Raw genomic sequence first — 15,434 nt, 5'->3', positions numbered from 1 at the left:
TGTGTGTGTTCTGAATTTCTACAAAAATTTCTGCGGGTCTAACGGCTATATAATGTATAAATCATTATAAACAAGGCATGAAAGCAACTTCACTGTTTATACTATAACTTCCCTGCCCTTTAGCAGTGATGAAAACTGAAAATACCAGTGCATCTTGAATTCAAAGGAGAAAAAAAAATAGATGAGAGATCATAAAGGGGTAGCGCAGTTCAGCTAGACTCAGCGTTTGGAATATTAAGCAGATTTGACCCATGCTGAGAAGAGTCTGAAGAGCAAATTCTTCTCAGCACCATCTCTTATGTCAGGACCCTGATTAACAAAGACATTTAAATAATGTCACTGCACTTCATACAATTTGAGCCTATTTTCCCTTTTGTATAGCTTGTGAATGTAATTTTTTTTTACTTGCCATATTTGACCTCTGTGTCCTAATAGTGGCAGGCAATGATACTTTGAATTATTATGCTGAATATAAATGTAAGCTTCAAAACTAACAAAGCTTTTGTTCCTTTCCTGATGAAAGCACAATTTTGCAGTTGCTTTAAATATTATAGCTCTAAGTCTGCTGTTGCTACTTCTACCAAGGATTTCTCAGTGAATTCATTAGAGGTGTCTGTTTTCATAGCCTGGCTTGTACAAATAAGAAGCAGGGATTTGAAAGTTCAGGGCGTWTCTTGCTGTGCTTAAGCTGCAGCAGCATTACATGTGCTGAAGCTGGGTTTATGTTTCTAGTGAGGAATAATTCAAGCTGAACTCGGAATTCCGTCATTAGGGGGTTTAGGTCTCTAAGGCTAAAACTGAGGCCAAGTTTTGGTATTTGTTAATTCACCTGTGTGAATTAGTATTTTTCTGGGGGGCGCACTAAATTTTGAAGGAACAATTTTAGAAACATGAAGGTAAGGAAAAGCCACATGTGTTCTCCAGGCATGTGAAAATAATTTCAAGGGTCAGTGGCTTCGCAGTTGGAATTAACAACATGGTAACAGAAGTAGGAAGAGGAGAAGCTGACTGCAGTTCCTTTTTTTTTTTTTTTTTTTTTTAATGTGTGTAATGCAGAGAGCAGTGATGTTCAGACTATGGCCCTAATGAAATAATGTTTCTAGAAATAATGGCTTTTTCTCTTCATTACACAGATTTTTTTAGTTTCCTTTTTCCAACTCACCTAAWAAAATCAGTTTCTAGATGAAGAAAGGATGGGGGAGAAATGAATGGACTAAACCTGTCTATTTCAAAGTCTATCTAGAGATTYAGGACACAACAAACTTACGATGATGATAATTTCAGCTTTTAAGTTTTGTAATTTGTGCTTTTGGAATAATGGAAAAGAAACTGCTGTTCATTTGATTGAAATATCTRAAAATGGAACTGATTTTAGTGCGAAAATGTTCTTCCCTTACTGAGTATCTAACTCAGAGTTTGCCCAAAGCCTCTGCTCTGTGCTGCCCAAAGCCTCTGTGTTTTGAGGTAGCCTGAACTGTAGGGAATGGCTGCCAACTGCCCAGATGGAAACTCTAAATCAGGCAGCAGGCAAATGTGGGATTGCCTCCGTAAAAAATATCATTTTTCAGTTGTTTTGCCGATTAGGAACCTGTCACGCTTCATTGCTGTCATACAACCCTAAACATTTTTTGGGGACATGCAGGGAGCGCAGTGTAGAATATGAGATGAGTAAACACATTCTTATGTAACAGGAAATTGTGTCTGATTTAGTTTTCATTGCTATCCATACCATGAACAGGTTGTGTTTCTTCCCTCATTCTCTGTTCTAATTCCTTAATCCAGTGCACCTAGGGAGCACTAARTATTTCCCCAAATTATTCCCAATCAAGGCTGTCAGTTACACTTGTATGGAGTCAAACACCACAGACTGGGAAGGTGCTCACAGGGAATCATTTCTGCCTTCCAACAGGTTCTCACTTCACTGTCCCATTGCCAAAGAGAGCTGGTGGAAGGGCAGCTTTCCAGCATCTTGACACCTGGCTTCCAGTAATTTTCAAACAGGGAGCTGGAATATYTCCTTTTATCAGTTGAGATGTCTTTAGGGCTGGTGCATGAAAWGAAAGACTCTGCTTTACACACTTGAAAACTTTCTATGATGTGTGATGCTTTTGCCAATATTTAGAGGCTGCCGTGTGATCCATCTCTCCTGTTAAGATCCAAAGTACCCTGCTGTTGCTGCATTAAGACAACTATTTAATAAAACATACAAGAATTAGAGAAAAAGAAGTTGTATGTGCTTAAGCATTTTATATAAGTTTTACAAATCACTGTATGCAGACATCATACACAAATCTAAATTGTAAAAGCAGTGGGTTTATCTTTTATTTAAAATAAAACAATGCATTAATGTAATAATAATATTTTCTAAAGTCTCATGGAGCTCAAGAAACCTTTTCATACCTCCTACAACATACCATCCCCAGGGATATTACTGATTAGGGTAAAATGGTTGTCAGGTTATTTATCTTTTTTTTTTTGGTGGGGAGGGGGAGGAAGTGGGGAAGGGGATGAATGTGTTTTGTTTAACTTGGAAAGAAAAAGTAACRAAGTATCATTTTCCTGGGATGAGTGCTTGCAAAGTCCTTTTTTTGCTCATCATCACCATCTAGGCTGTTTTTTTTTTTAATTTCCTATCAGACTACTCCCATTTCAAAGCCAGTTTCCCATTCTGAGGCAATTAGCAGCCTGACAGCCACCAAAAGATGGAGACTAATTTTTTTTTAAACTGTGATGACTTCTTCAACCAATAAGCATAAAGTCTTGATTTGAATCGGTCTTTTTTTTTCCATTTCACTTTGTATTTTATAAATTAATATTGCCCCAAGATCTCATCTATCACTGCAGTGTCATTTCTATGACAAGCTCTGCCAATTATTTTCTGTTTAATTAACATGTTCAGCACCATTTGYGAGTGAAACAAATGTAGGTTTTGCTAAAAACAAAAGAGGTGCTGGTTCTGGCTAGTGAGAAATGTGCCCTGAAGATAGCTTTGGGTCAAGTCAGGGAAACACACACCCAGTTTTCCCCCAGAAGAAAAGATTCTTATGAAAGGAGGGAGCCTCWGTGTGGCTGGAGGGTATAAAGTGCTGTGGGGATTATAACTCCGAAGGARAGAGACTTTTCACTGCTGGAGCTCCGTGGATTCTCTTTATCTGGCCCCTTTCCTTGCCCTGTGCTGACAGCATTTCTCCTCAGGGAAATTCCCCTAACTCTGAGAAATCCACCGTGGGCAAAAAGATGATATAGTTGCAGCTCTGCCACAGAAACATGTCATTAGCCTAAGCCAGCTGACATGCTCTTGAAGAATGCTATTTGCTGTATAATTCAGAGCCCTGACTAGACCAGCCCATACTCTTTTAAACCATGACTGTTACAGAACCAGATGGAAAACGAGGATGCTGCAGTGCTTTCCTTGGAAAAGCATTTGGGTTGTGGCGTGTCAGGCATGACAGCAAATCTGGACTGTGCTGCTAACAGAGCAGCTCMACTCTTTGGCGATGGGCATCCCACTGACACTGAGCAGACTGTTCCACARTTCTCTGGCAGCATGCAAGAAGTTAGAGGACATATAGCATTTTTTTACTGTATTGCTCAGTTTTTGCATTTTTTTTCTCTTGGAAGTTGGAGACACAGTTAAAAAAATCAGAATTACTATTCACAAAATGAAGGATACATACTTAGGAAACACAGATATGCAGCACATGATGGTATTGCCTGATGTTATGCCAGAATAGAATTTTTTTTTTTTGGTTGGTTTTTGTTGGTTTTTTTGTTTGTTTGTTTGGTTTTTTTTTTAGAATTAGGCATTATGACCCTATATTTTGATTTTTAGTTTATTTCATATTCATACTTATTTTGTTTTTTTTTTAGAATTAGGCATTATGACCCTATATTTTGATTTTTAGTTTATTTCATATTCATACTTATTTTGAAAGGTGCCTAATGTGATACTAAAACCACATCAAATCAACTGATTGCTTTTGGGTAGTGTATGGATGACCACTGCAAAATATTCCAATGCAGAATGGAAGGAAGTCACTGAATTTGCAATCAAAGTCTAAAAAGGCCACAGACAAGCTTTCCTGTTTGTATTGAACTTTAGAGTAACTTTTGCATTTAGAGTAACTTTTCGTTTCTTTGCTCACTGCCTCTGGTGCATTGTCTGTGCGTTTATGTTGCGTGTGTTCCCGAGCAGGTTTTTACAATTTGGACTCAGATCCAAACACATGAGTTCTTCAAGGGCAAAGGCAGCATCACTTGTCATTGATTCTGCCAAGCATTTAAGAAGAAGTGACATTTACCAGGGCTTGTTTTGAAGATTTATAAATGCAATATAGATTTGGCAAGAATTGCTGCCTCAATAAATGTTGTGCTGTAGCATGTAAGCACAGGCTTTGCCACCAGCGGATTCACAAGCACTATGTCATCCAAGTAAAAATAAATATTCAATAAACAATTTATTAGGGATGTGAGCTCACTTCTGCTTCATTCCCCTTGGAAAGACTTGAAATCTGTTGCCTACATAGTGTTATTAAGGACACAATGAAATGAAGACAAATTAATTGCGGGATTGTCACAGCTATGTCAGGGAAATTTTTCCCTGGCCAACAAAAATGAGGCAAAGCATAGGAGAAGAAGGGAAATATCAGACTGTGTACATGAGGGTGTTTGGTRTCACAGCTAGGGATAACTGAATCCTAACTCCTGACTAGAAGTTGTTCATTCCTGGGCCTGACTTTTGTCTTATGGAAAGTGTTTTGCATTCTTTAAGGGTGCTTGAAGAACTTACACTAAAAGTAAACAGGATTTACAGCCATTACGGCCATCATTTGTACTACCAGATCTGTGTGATGTGGCAGTAATGTGACTGATAACAGCAGTAATACAAAATTGTTTTCTGCTTCCTATTCCCTTTGTCAATGTAAGGCCATRATGCAGGGAGAGTGGGAAAGGGTCTATTTTAGCTTTTTCAGTACAATATTTGCACAAGTGCCCCTATACGAGTGTTTTCTTGCACCCATTCATCCAACCACTTCCCRCAGAGCCCCACACCATTCAAGGCCGCACAAAAATTGGGGCAAAACCTATTCTGAGCAACACTTGCAGCTAAGCTTCACCAGGACTGATGGAGAGAGAGGTTTTTTGAGCATGTTGATCCACACAGCTCAACCTGCTCAGTCTCTAATGGGAAATAAATGTCCCTGTGTCTGTGCCAGGTGTCACTTGGGGAATCCTGGGTGACATCTGAGGRGTTTTCTGGGGAGAGGAACACCTGGGGAGTGCCTCGTGCCTTGCAGTGGTGGTGCTTGGGCAGCTGAAATCTGGTGTGCTTGGACAATCTTATTTAACCTTGGCTGCAACAGGGATCACAAAAATAACCCCCGAAAACTTTACACCCACGAAGTATATAAAYATCAGAGTCAGCTAAACAGTTGTTGTTTTTTTTTTCCTAAACACAGAATAGGTGCAAGAAAGGCTTAATTGTCTTTTTTTTTAATGATATATCAATGTGGAAAAGAATATYTTTGTTGTTATCTTGGAAATCTTGACCAGTTCTAATGTACTTTCAAGCAAACAAGATGATCAAAAATTTTCTTTCTGAGTAACACTGCCTGTATTTGGCTTCCAAAAATGTCATAGTTTTAAGGGCATAGCTTGCTGCTGCATAGAGCAAAATGAACCAAACCTGACTCACTGCTAAATATAATGTGAAGTACAAAAGCTCAGTATTATCTGGCTGTCAAGACAGACATGTTCAGTTTATATGTTTGAACTTCTGGCATTTGGCTGAGAAGTAATTGAGAGAAGGATATATTTTCTTTTTTTATATAAAGCATGTAAAGTAAAATCTATAAATACAGTTTAAGCAAAATCTATAAATATAGTTTATCTTATATATATAGACATAGAAATAAATGGTGTGAAGGAATAGCAAATTAGCAATAAATCGCTGAATTTGCAATGCTCTGTGTTTCTCTTTTATTTCTCTTTTATATTCATAGTAAATAAAGCAAGTTAATCCTAGATTCTAGTTTCCTCCTTTCAAAAAATAGTCCTGAAGTGTAAAATAAACTAATAGTTTGTCTAGATAAAGTGTTTCTTTTCTATTTGAAACTGCAAACACTGTGACATTCACTCATTGCTCTTTCCTTTCTAAGATTTGTGCCTTTTGGGGCCATGATAGGAGACATTTTWTTGGTAAATTGCCTTGCTGATGTACAGATTTGGTCAGCTGAACCACAAGCATTTTGGACTTAAAGAGGGCAGTTCTTTGTCATTTTATTTTGATATTTGGAACAGCCATGGAGCAGTGTGTGGAACTCTTGGACACCTCAGCTCTTGCTTACATTTACAGGGAGAGTTGCTTATAATTCCTCTACTARGAAACCTGGTCTGTTACACAGAGATTTTAATTTAAATAACAAAATACTTGTAAAAATTGTGCAATATCCTGGCTTTCAAACTTTATGTCTTTTGCTATGAATTAGCTTAAACTGCTCTCATTGCAATCAGATTGATTGCTGCAGGTTTCATCTATCAAGACTGTTATAACACGGGGGGAGCACTGCTATTAATTAAAGCTACATTACATTTACCACTATTATTTATATGTCTATTGGAGTAGTTTATAGAAKAATAGAATAATCAATGCTTCTTTCTTATTACATTTTATGCCTCCCTTAAAAAGAATTAATATGCAGGTTTTGTTTTCTTAACATGGGAGAAAAATGCATGTGACATTTAACCAGGATACCCTGAGGACATGGAAAATAAGGCACATGACTGTTCCACCACATCAAAAGTATGGTAATAGGTAGCAGTCGATTATCTAGAAATATATCATTATTTCTTAAAGCKGGGAGCCACTGATCAGAAGACTTTCTGTAACAATGCGAAGTGTGAGATATTAGAGCTGCACCACCAGTGTTTTTGTAATGCTCTGACATCATTGCTGCTTCACTTCAGTATTTGCTTTAAAGCAGGTTTGCTGCTTTGTACAGCAGGCACCGCTGCTGATGGCCAAATATCTGGAATGAATGGTGGTTTTGAAAATCTATTAAATTCCTTTATATTTGTTGCTAGTCCTTAAATAGTAACACTGAAGTTAAGAAAAAATCAAGTACCTGCCACTTAGGTCACGTCACATTGCAGTAGCTCCGGGTGGACTCTGTTTTTGCCACTGTTCCTGGTTTATGCCTGCCCAGTTCTACAATATTCRAATGCTTCATGAAATGCAGTACAACTTTAACCCCTGAAATTGTGTTTTGTTGTATCTGTGATGCAGATAGAGAAACGAGCCACAGAGCTGGTGTTGCTTTACAAGTGGAAGGGCAGATCCAAAAGAAGGCWTGAGTGACTCTGGTSCCCCCTCCTGGTGCTCCCCACTCTGTGGCTCAGCCTGTAGGTCCAGGCTACACCTCAGACCATGGTTTGTGCCCAGAGAATGTTCTCTCAGTCCATAGTGAGCACACTGGGAATAGTAGGTGTGTGCAATTACTGTTAGACCTTGGGTGGCATGACATTAGTGGAGCTGTTTCAGAATACTTGGATTTTAGCTGAGCATAGAACTCACAAAGATTAAATTTCTCCCAGGACTAATAGGAGTTTTATGTTCCCTCTGTATGTTTTATTTCAGTGTTATGTCATTGTTTCTTTTTTTGAGGCATTTTGTTAATGTCGGAGTTTCCAGTAAATTACATTTAAACCTAGCTGCCCTTTAGAGTTATGAGCAAAAAACTGATGAAGCTTTTTCAATGAAGTGATGTGTTATGTATAGATGCCAACAGGAACTGTGCTCATAAAGACTCAGATTTTAGGGTCTCTAAGTTCACGTCTGATGAACTTGTTCCAGCTCTTCTAGTGAAAATATTTTAATTCATTGATAGTCTTTCTCAAAAACTAATTTAGAAATTCAAAAAACCCCTTTCTAGTAGCATAGTGATATGTTTTAGTAAAACTGAGCCACAGCTCTGTTACGACATATTTTAAGTGTTCAGAGAGATCAGCCCCAGAAGGCAGGAAAGAAACAATAGTGTGTGCAGCTGACAAAGAATCCATGTGAATCCATGAATCAGCACTATATGAATTGTCCAAAAATGTTATTAAAGCTTACTGAGGTATTAACTGCAAGAAACAAGGGAGGGAAAATGAGCACCATGTTGTAAATCATATCAGTCAGAGATTCTCTCATGAAATCCTTTTCATTGTTGACTAAAATAAATCAAATGATATAATTTTTACCCATAGACAACAGATAAATACATGGCCAGACTGTGTACCTTGGCTTAAAAGTGGTACAGTAATTTGTTAATTGGAATTGAATTGTAAATCAGAACCCTGAGATGCAAAGATAAAAAGGCCTAAATAAAAAAAATATCTTTCATTCAATGTGCAGTGATTGCATCCTCCATTGCAGTCGGTTGGAGGGTCAATACCCAAAAAGTTTATGTGCACAAGAAAATAAAGAAGATAACTMAAATACTTCTTTGGCTGAAAGTGCCTTTCAGGGTTGCACAAATTCAGTGTGTGTGTTTTCTCTACACAGGGTGAATTCAAAATGAAACCTGAGGAGCTCTAATCAGATTTTGGGGGAACAGCATGGCCTGCAGATTGTTTATCTTTGCTTCAGGCAAAGTGACTTGGCTAATGCAGTTCCCTGGAAAACTCCCAGGTTTCAGCCACCAAGATCCTTACAGGGTTCCTGAGGCAGTCCTCACTTCTGCAACTGCTGGGCTTTTATTAATAATAATAGCAACAATAACAATTATTTTTATTGTTATTGCTGTAGAAAGAGACTCTGCAAATGCATGCAATATACAGCCTCTCCCAGGAGAAATTCATAGTCCCAGAGAAATGTCTTGAAAGTGGAAAATGGAGGATATGGTTCTGCACAAACTGTGTGTAGAGTTTCTTCCAATCCTTTAAAATAAACAATTTGCACTTTATCTGCTTTAATTTGTGTTTGTCAAAGTGCAGGACAGAGTGTGATGAGTAGCAGACCTTCCTAGGGCAAGGGTTTCAGGAACATGGGTTTCCCAGTGGGATGGACTGGGAGTGTCCTGGAGAAGCTTTGCTCTGGCTCACTGTCCCCTCTTTGCTCTGGCCCACTGTCCCCCTTTCCTCTGGCTCACTCTCCCCCTCTCTCCACACTGTTGGTGCACAATTTGTACTTTGTTCAGTGGGAATTTGGTTCAGAACCAGAGGTGGAGGAGTCCTTGCAGCCACAGCCCTCACTGTCCAGCCCAGGGCGGCACCCCTGAGTGTTGGCTTGGCCAGTGCAGATGAGAGCTCTGCTCTGACAGCTCAAAATTGATTTTTCACTAACATCAATGAGAGCCCAGTAGTTACATAAAATGAGGACGAGAACCACTGTGTGGAGCTGAAAAAAACAGTTCTGCTCCCAAGCATTTAAAAATACATGATGAACTGTAGATCTGAGATGAATTTGCCAGAATAAGTGTAACCTGTATATCCACTTAATTTTCTGTACTGATTTAAGTGCCGGCACATTTCCAGCCAATTCTACCTTGTTACAGGTGATGTTTTAATTCCCAGMCTGAAGACACTTCAAAAGTCCTTTCCCAGGAACTATATTTTTTGTCACAATGAGGCTGTCATCCTACTGATAGCATGAAATGAATTGGATAAAATAAAATGAGAGAAGGAAAACCTGCTGATTTTAAATGCATTGTTAACTACTATTTGGACAAAATCTCCATTCTTAGCATTGTTCAGTCTAGCATTACAACCAATTTCTGCATATTTAAAGAGATCCTGTGTTTGAGGAAAATGAATGAAAGTGTAGAGTGGTGTGAGACATCTTGGAAGGGAGTAATAAGATTGAAAAAGAAAGAGAAAGGAACAAAATAATGAAAGTAATTTTGACAGAAAATGAAAGTTCATCACTTCTTATTTCTAAAAGGAAATTGCAGAAGATTAATGTATTAAAGAGCCGTTTTGCAGTATGGAACTAACATCAGACCTTTTGGGTTAAATTTGGAAAAGCTACATGCAATTTGATGTGATTGTCAGCTACTGCAGCTTGGTGAAACAAGCAAAGTTTCTCATCTTTATTTTAGTGTCACTGTTTTGAGTGCATGTGAGTATTTCCTCACGTTCATGAAAACTCCTTGGTGTGACAGCACTGAGGAAATGTCTGTGCATGGTCCAGGGTCAGAAGGAAATGGAGAAATAGGAGGTGCACCTTTACTCACCATGTATTGCTTTTTCAATAAATATATCACAGCATAGACACTGCAAAAAGATATTCAAGCTAAAGATGTGATTGGCCATGATTAAATTAAATTTGAACATTAATACAAAGTTGTAACAATGCAAGACAACCTTTCTTCCTAAAAAGCATTTCTGTGAATGGAATGATCTGCTTTTGGGTTGAGGGTCAGCAGTTTATGGGAGGGTTTATATGACATGGTGAATGACATGGGATTCATCTCAAGGATTTGGGAATCATGTATCCATCAGGAAAGTAACCTGTTCTCTCTGGAAATCAGGAGATATGTTTTGCATTATCATATTACTCTTCTATTACTTATCAGCTCCAGCAGCAGAAAACTCTTATGTAACACTTAGAAACTTTCTCTTGTAGAAATCAATTCTTTGTAGCTCTCTGCAAGAGCTGAAATAAAGGTAAGGAAACATTGCACACTGAGTCCTGTGAGAGCATTTTATAATCTCCTTGGCAAATGAAGCACTCATTTGGCTTTTTCAAATAATAGAAAAATTTCAAAAACCTGAAAATCCTTCCCTCTGCCTTCTGGGATAGTTACTTAGAGTAAATTAAAATCAGGACTGTAAGCAGATCGTGGTTGTAATTTAATTCTATGGAGATTATGACTTTTATGTATAATGAAACAATATATGAAAGTTTGATGCCGTAATCCTTCGGCAGCCCTTTCATCTGTTCATTCAAACAGAAGCTCTTTGCCTGTGACTGTGAGTGAATTGCTGCTGAGTGCAGCAAATTAAATTTTTCCATACGAGAAAGATCTCGCTAGAAGTTCCAAAAGAAGGCAACAGAGTCAACAATGCAAACTTGGTAGACCCCCATTGGTAAAGGCTCCTGAGGACTTTCAGGAGAGGATGACACAGCTCCAGCTGAAATGGATTGGACAAGAGTCCAATCCTACAACCCCTAGTAATTTCTTCAGATAAATTCTGGACAAGATTTTTTTGTCATCTAGAAGGCAAACACAAAGTTAGGCCAGAGCAAAAAAATTCAGTTAAAGTAAGTTTTTGTGGAAGTGTAATACAAAGTGTCTTGGAAGATTTTCTTCCAATTTTGTAGAAAACATCTTAGTCAAAATTTTCACTAAAAATGAATATTCCAATACAAAGAAATGGGGAGAATTAAAAGAGTTGTGGTTTAAGAGCTGTGTTTAACATCTCCATTTCTATTTTTGCCATTAACTTGTCATTTCAAGTTTTATTGCAAAATTACTTTTGGATGAGGTTTTATTTTAAGAGGAAACACCAGGATTTTCTCTTTTGGCTGCAATCTTAAGTAGGAAATACAGCAATAGCAATTGAGAGACTTAATTTTGTCGTACACAGCAACCTCAGCATTAAAGCTGCAATTTTGACTTAGCCAGAGCTGAAATATGTGAACATTATTGGGAACGTCCTTGAGCTCTGAAAAGGGAGGTCTGGAATGAGAACAAGCACAGCTCCTTTGGAGAATGTGGAGGCAGTCTGCAGAAAGGCATGTCCATACATTGACCTGTGTGTTGTGAAAATAGGGAAGAAAGCAAATCATTCCCCATTCTGCAGACGTTCTGACAGCTAAAGTAGGCATTAACAATTTGCAACACATGGCATGGGGGATGAAAGTCTCTGAGCTCTACAGCTGAGAGTTTCCTGGCTGAAATGAAGTAGCAGTTGAAGGTAGCTCAGAGGAAAAAAAAAACTGTTTTATAATCCACCATGTTGGGATAGAATGTATAACGTTTCCAAAAACTGGGGAAAAAATTATGTCACAACTCAAAAATAGTGCCTGTTCTGGCTTTGGTTCAGAATAATTCTGTGGGTTTTGAGCCTTTGTAARGGGAATTTTCCTGACAAAGAAGGATCAAGTTTTAGTATGTAGCTTTCTGCCAGTATAGAATAATCGCCAAGTTTTCAATGAACTTGATATGTAAAAATAATTTATTGATAATGTCTTGATGCAGAACTAATAATTTTCGTTTCAAATGGTACAAGAGCTGGAAGACTCATGGCTTGCCCTGTCAGATGAAGGTTCTGCTGGACATTCCTGCAGAGCCCTGTTTAGCCTCAGCCACAATGGTTGGGAAAAGGGCCAGGAACACCACCAGGAAGATTGGCACAGCCAAATCTTTGGGCAGTGAGAGCTCTGGTTCTCTGAAGGACTTCAACTGGGCTCTTCTGATTTACACCAGAGCTCCTCTGCAATGTTCAAAAGCTGTGGTTTTTCTTGCTTAGGCCTTCAGAGGAAATTCATTTTTATGAATAAGTTCGAACTAGAAAAGGTTAAGATAGAAGTAGCAGATAAATGTTTTCAACACTTTCTGTTATAATTCACATTCATTAAAGATGTGGTCAGGTATATTTGGAGACACACTCAAGTTTCTCTAAGAAACAGAGCCAAAAACAGAGTCAAAGCCACACAAAAGAATGTCGTTGCTTAGAAAAGTTGATCAGCTGACAGAAGGAAATACATGTTTAAATTTTGATTATTTTTCAGTAATTCTTTGTAATTGCTATAGCAGCAATGCAAATTAAGAAGGTTAAGTGAAATTTTATTTTGAATTTGAAAATAATTCTCACTTTGATTTTGGAGACAAGCTAACATCTTCACCACTGTGAAGATGTTAGAATGTTTCAGACATTCAGTGAATGTCTTTCTCCACTATTTACACTGCTTGCTTTTGATTGGATTTCAACTAATGAAATAATTCTTAGAAGAATACTCTCTGTTGAAACAGTCATTGTTGAGTGTTGAATATAATGGGGATCTAAATAATAGGAATTTTATTATTATTTTTGTGGCTGTGGGTAATAATAATAATTATGATGATGAATATAATAAACTGTGCTCTGGAAATAAAAGACCCAGGGAGATACCTGGTGATAATAGGGAAAGACGGTGTCATATCTGGAGAACCTCCATTAGACTTGACCTTCCAGTTGGGTTTACTAAATGTATTAATGTCTTGTCTTCAATGTCTTCATTCTGGCATTCCTTCTTCCACACATTTAGGTTATGGAGTTCCAATTAAGTGAAAGCAAAATAATTCAACATTGGGCTGACACCAATGAAAAGTGCTACTGTTGTGGGGAAAGTTTGTACCGATGGCTGTTTATTGTGGGGTCTCACTACCGAGAGCAGTTCTGTGTCTGCTGCTGCTGTTGTCACAGTATTTGCATCACTCCAGGGTCTGTCAGAGTTCCTCTCTTCCCTGGACATTGTCCATGTGTGGGAATTGGCGGCTGGGAGACGCGGGGCTGGGCAGAGCTGCCGCAGGGGGGATGTTAATGGGGGCTGAGGGTCCCCCTGCGCTGCTCCCCGTTAGTGACATGGAAGTAATGCACACACAAGGGCTCTGCTGTGATCCTGCTCAGCCACTGCAGACAAATTGCAATAATTGGGTGGCGAGGCCGGGGCTGGCGCGAGCTGTGACGGCACAGACAAAGGGAACAGGAAATCACTGTACAGCGTCATACGCTCCTGCTCAACCTTAATTTTGATTGCAGCTGTCAGCGTGGCATTATGGCTCCTGAATGTGCTGTTTTATTCTGCTCAGTGTGTGGGAGATGTTTTTTTGAAACTGAAACAATGCTGGCAAATGATTGGCATGAGTTTAGCTTTAGGCACGCTGCAGTTCTGAGATTGTTGCATAAGAGACAGTGATATTAAATTACTGACAAGGAGATTTTTGAATTAAAATTTGTGGTTTTCATCCATGTCTTGTTCTAACACTGATGGGAGTTAGAAGTGCTGGAGATACAGCTGAGAGGGCATATTCTCTTAACCCTTGTTTCTTAAGCTTTATAACAAGTATTCTGTTTTTCTTTCATCTGTTTACTCTTTTTAAATTCCATAGTTATATTTTTTTACAGCATTAAGGATGATAGTGCACCTTTACTAGTTTGAAATGCCTTAGGAGAAAAACATAAAATAGTGCTGCAGGACAAAAAAAGTATACAGAAGATAATAACAGGAATGCATGCTCTTGACCAGTGACCAGGCATCAGTATTGTTTCACGTGCTCTTTTACTGAAAACATTGCGTTTTGGACACACACAAATCTGTGTGGCTCAGAATTGAAAGAGATTAATTTCTTAGACGTATGTAGGTAACATGGACAAACTCTTCTTGCTTTAATTTGAACAAAGCTCCTCAGAATTATTTGATGTATTTTTCTTCAAAGTTTATGTTATTTTTTTTGTATATTATTTAGCCTTTAATAGGGTTAGCATTGGCTTAGAGGTAGAAAGTGAAACTGTAGTGATTTTGGAGTCATGGCTCATAAATTACTAATTTTAAGCTGTGCTTAAAATGTGTATTGTACCTGGACTTGTATTTTACCTGGACTTCATATCTTGCACATTCTCCTAAATTTGAAAGTTATCTTCGTTTTTTCTCCTTCATGAGATTATAAAACAGCAATGTGTGGTGCTAGACACCAGAAAAGTAAACTTGAACATACCTACATACGTACATATAAATAAATAGATATGGAATATATATCTACTTTGTTTTAAAAATCATTTTAATAACACTATGCCAAAGTAATCTTAGGTGTATGGTGACTCATTTTTGTGTGTTCACATAAAAGCATGCTCTGAGCAGCCTTAGATTTAGATTTTTGAAACTGTTTAAATCCATCTTCTTACATGGCATGTTTGAAAAGGTGGTATTTGCATTTGAAAAGGATGAATCAGAAATAAAACTGGATAAGATAGAGAAAGATATTCTTCTCTCTACCAAATGTCTGGAGTCATTTACTGTAGCCATTAACATCTAATATGGCTTCATGCGAAGTGTTTCCTCAATAAACTTAAGTAACATTTTTATTTAAGAAAAGGAGAAAGAAGGAACACAAGTGGAATGTTACAAAGCTTTTTATTTATTGAAGCCTTCATGCATACTTACATTATTTCAGATTTTTTTATTATTATTATTTTCATTAATGAAAAAAGAAGTTTGGGATGCAGTCCACCTAAATCTTTCCCAAAAAGGGGCCTTTTTTTTCTCCCTCTGAATCTTGTTTAAACCCCAGACAATAGCATTGTTTTAATGCTTCCTGGGCCTGTGTAACCTTATATTGAACTTTTTAAAGTATCAGTTATCTAGGATGAAAATTTGACAGATAGTAATTTTTACTTCTGCATGCTCAGAATTGCCTCCTTTGGCAGAAGTGACAAATCTCCCATTTAGCCTTTTTTTTTTTTTTTTT

This window comes from Malurus melanocephalus, unplaced genomic scaffold (genome assembly GCF_030028575.1).
Source record: "Malurus melanocephalus ecotype Western Australia unplaced genomic scaffold, MMel_1.1 scaffold_513, whole genome shotgun sequence".
NCBI lineage: Eukaryota > Metazoa > Chordata > Aves > Passeriformes > Maluridae > Malurus > Malurus melanocephalus.
This window is presented reverse-complemented; position numbering follows the sequence as displayed.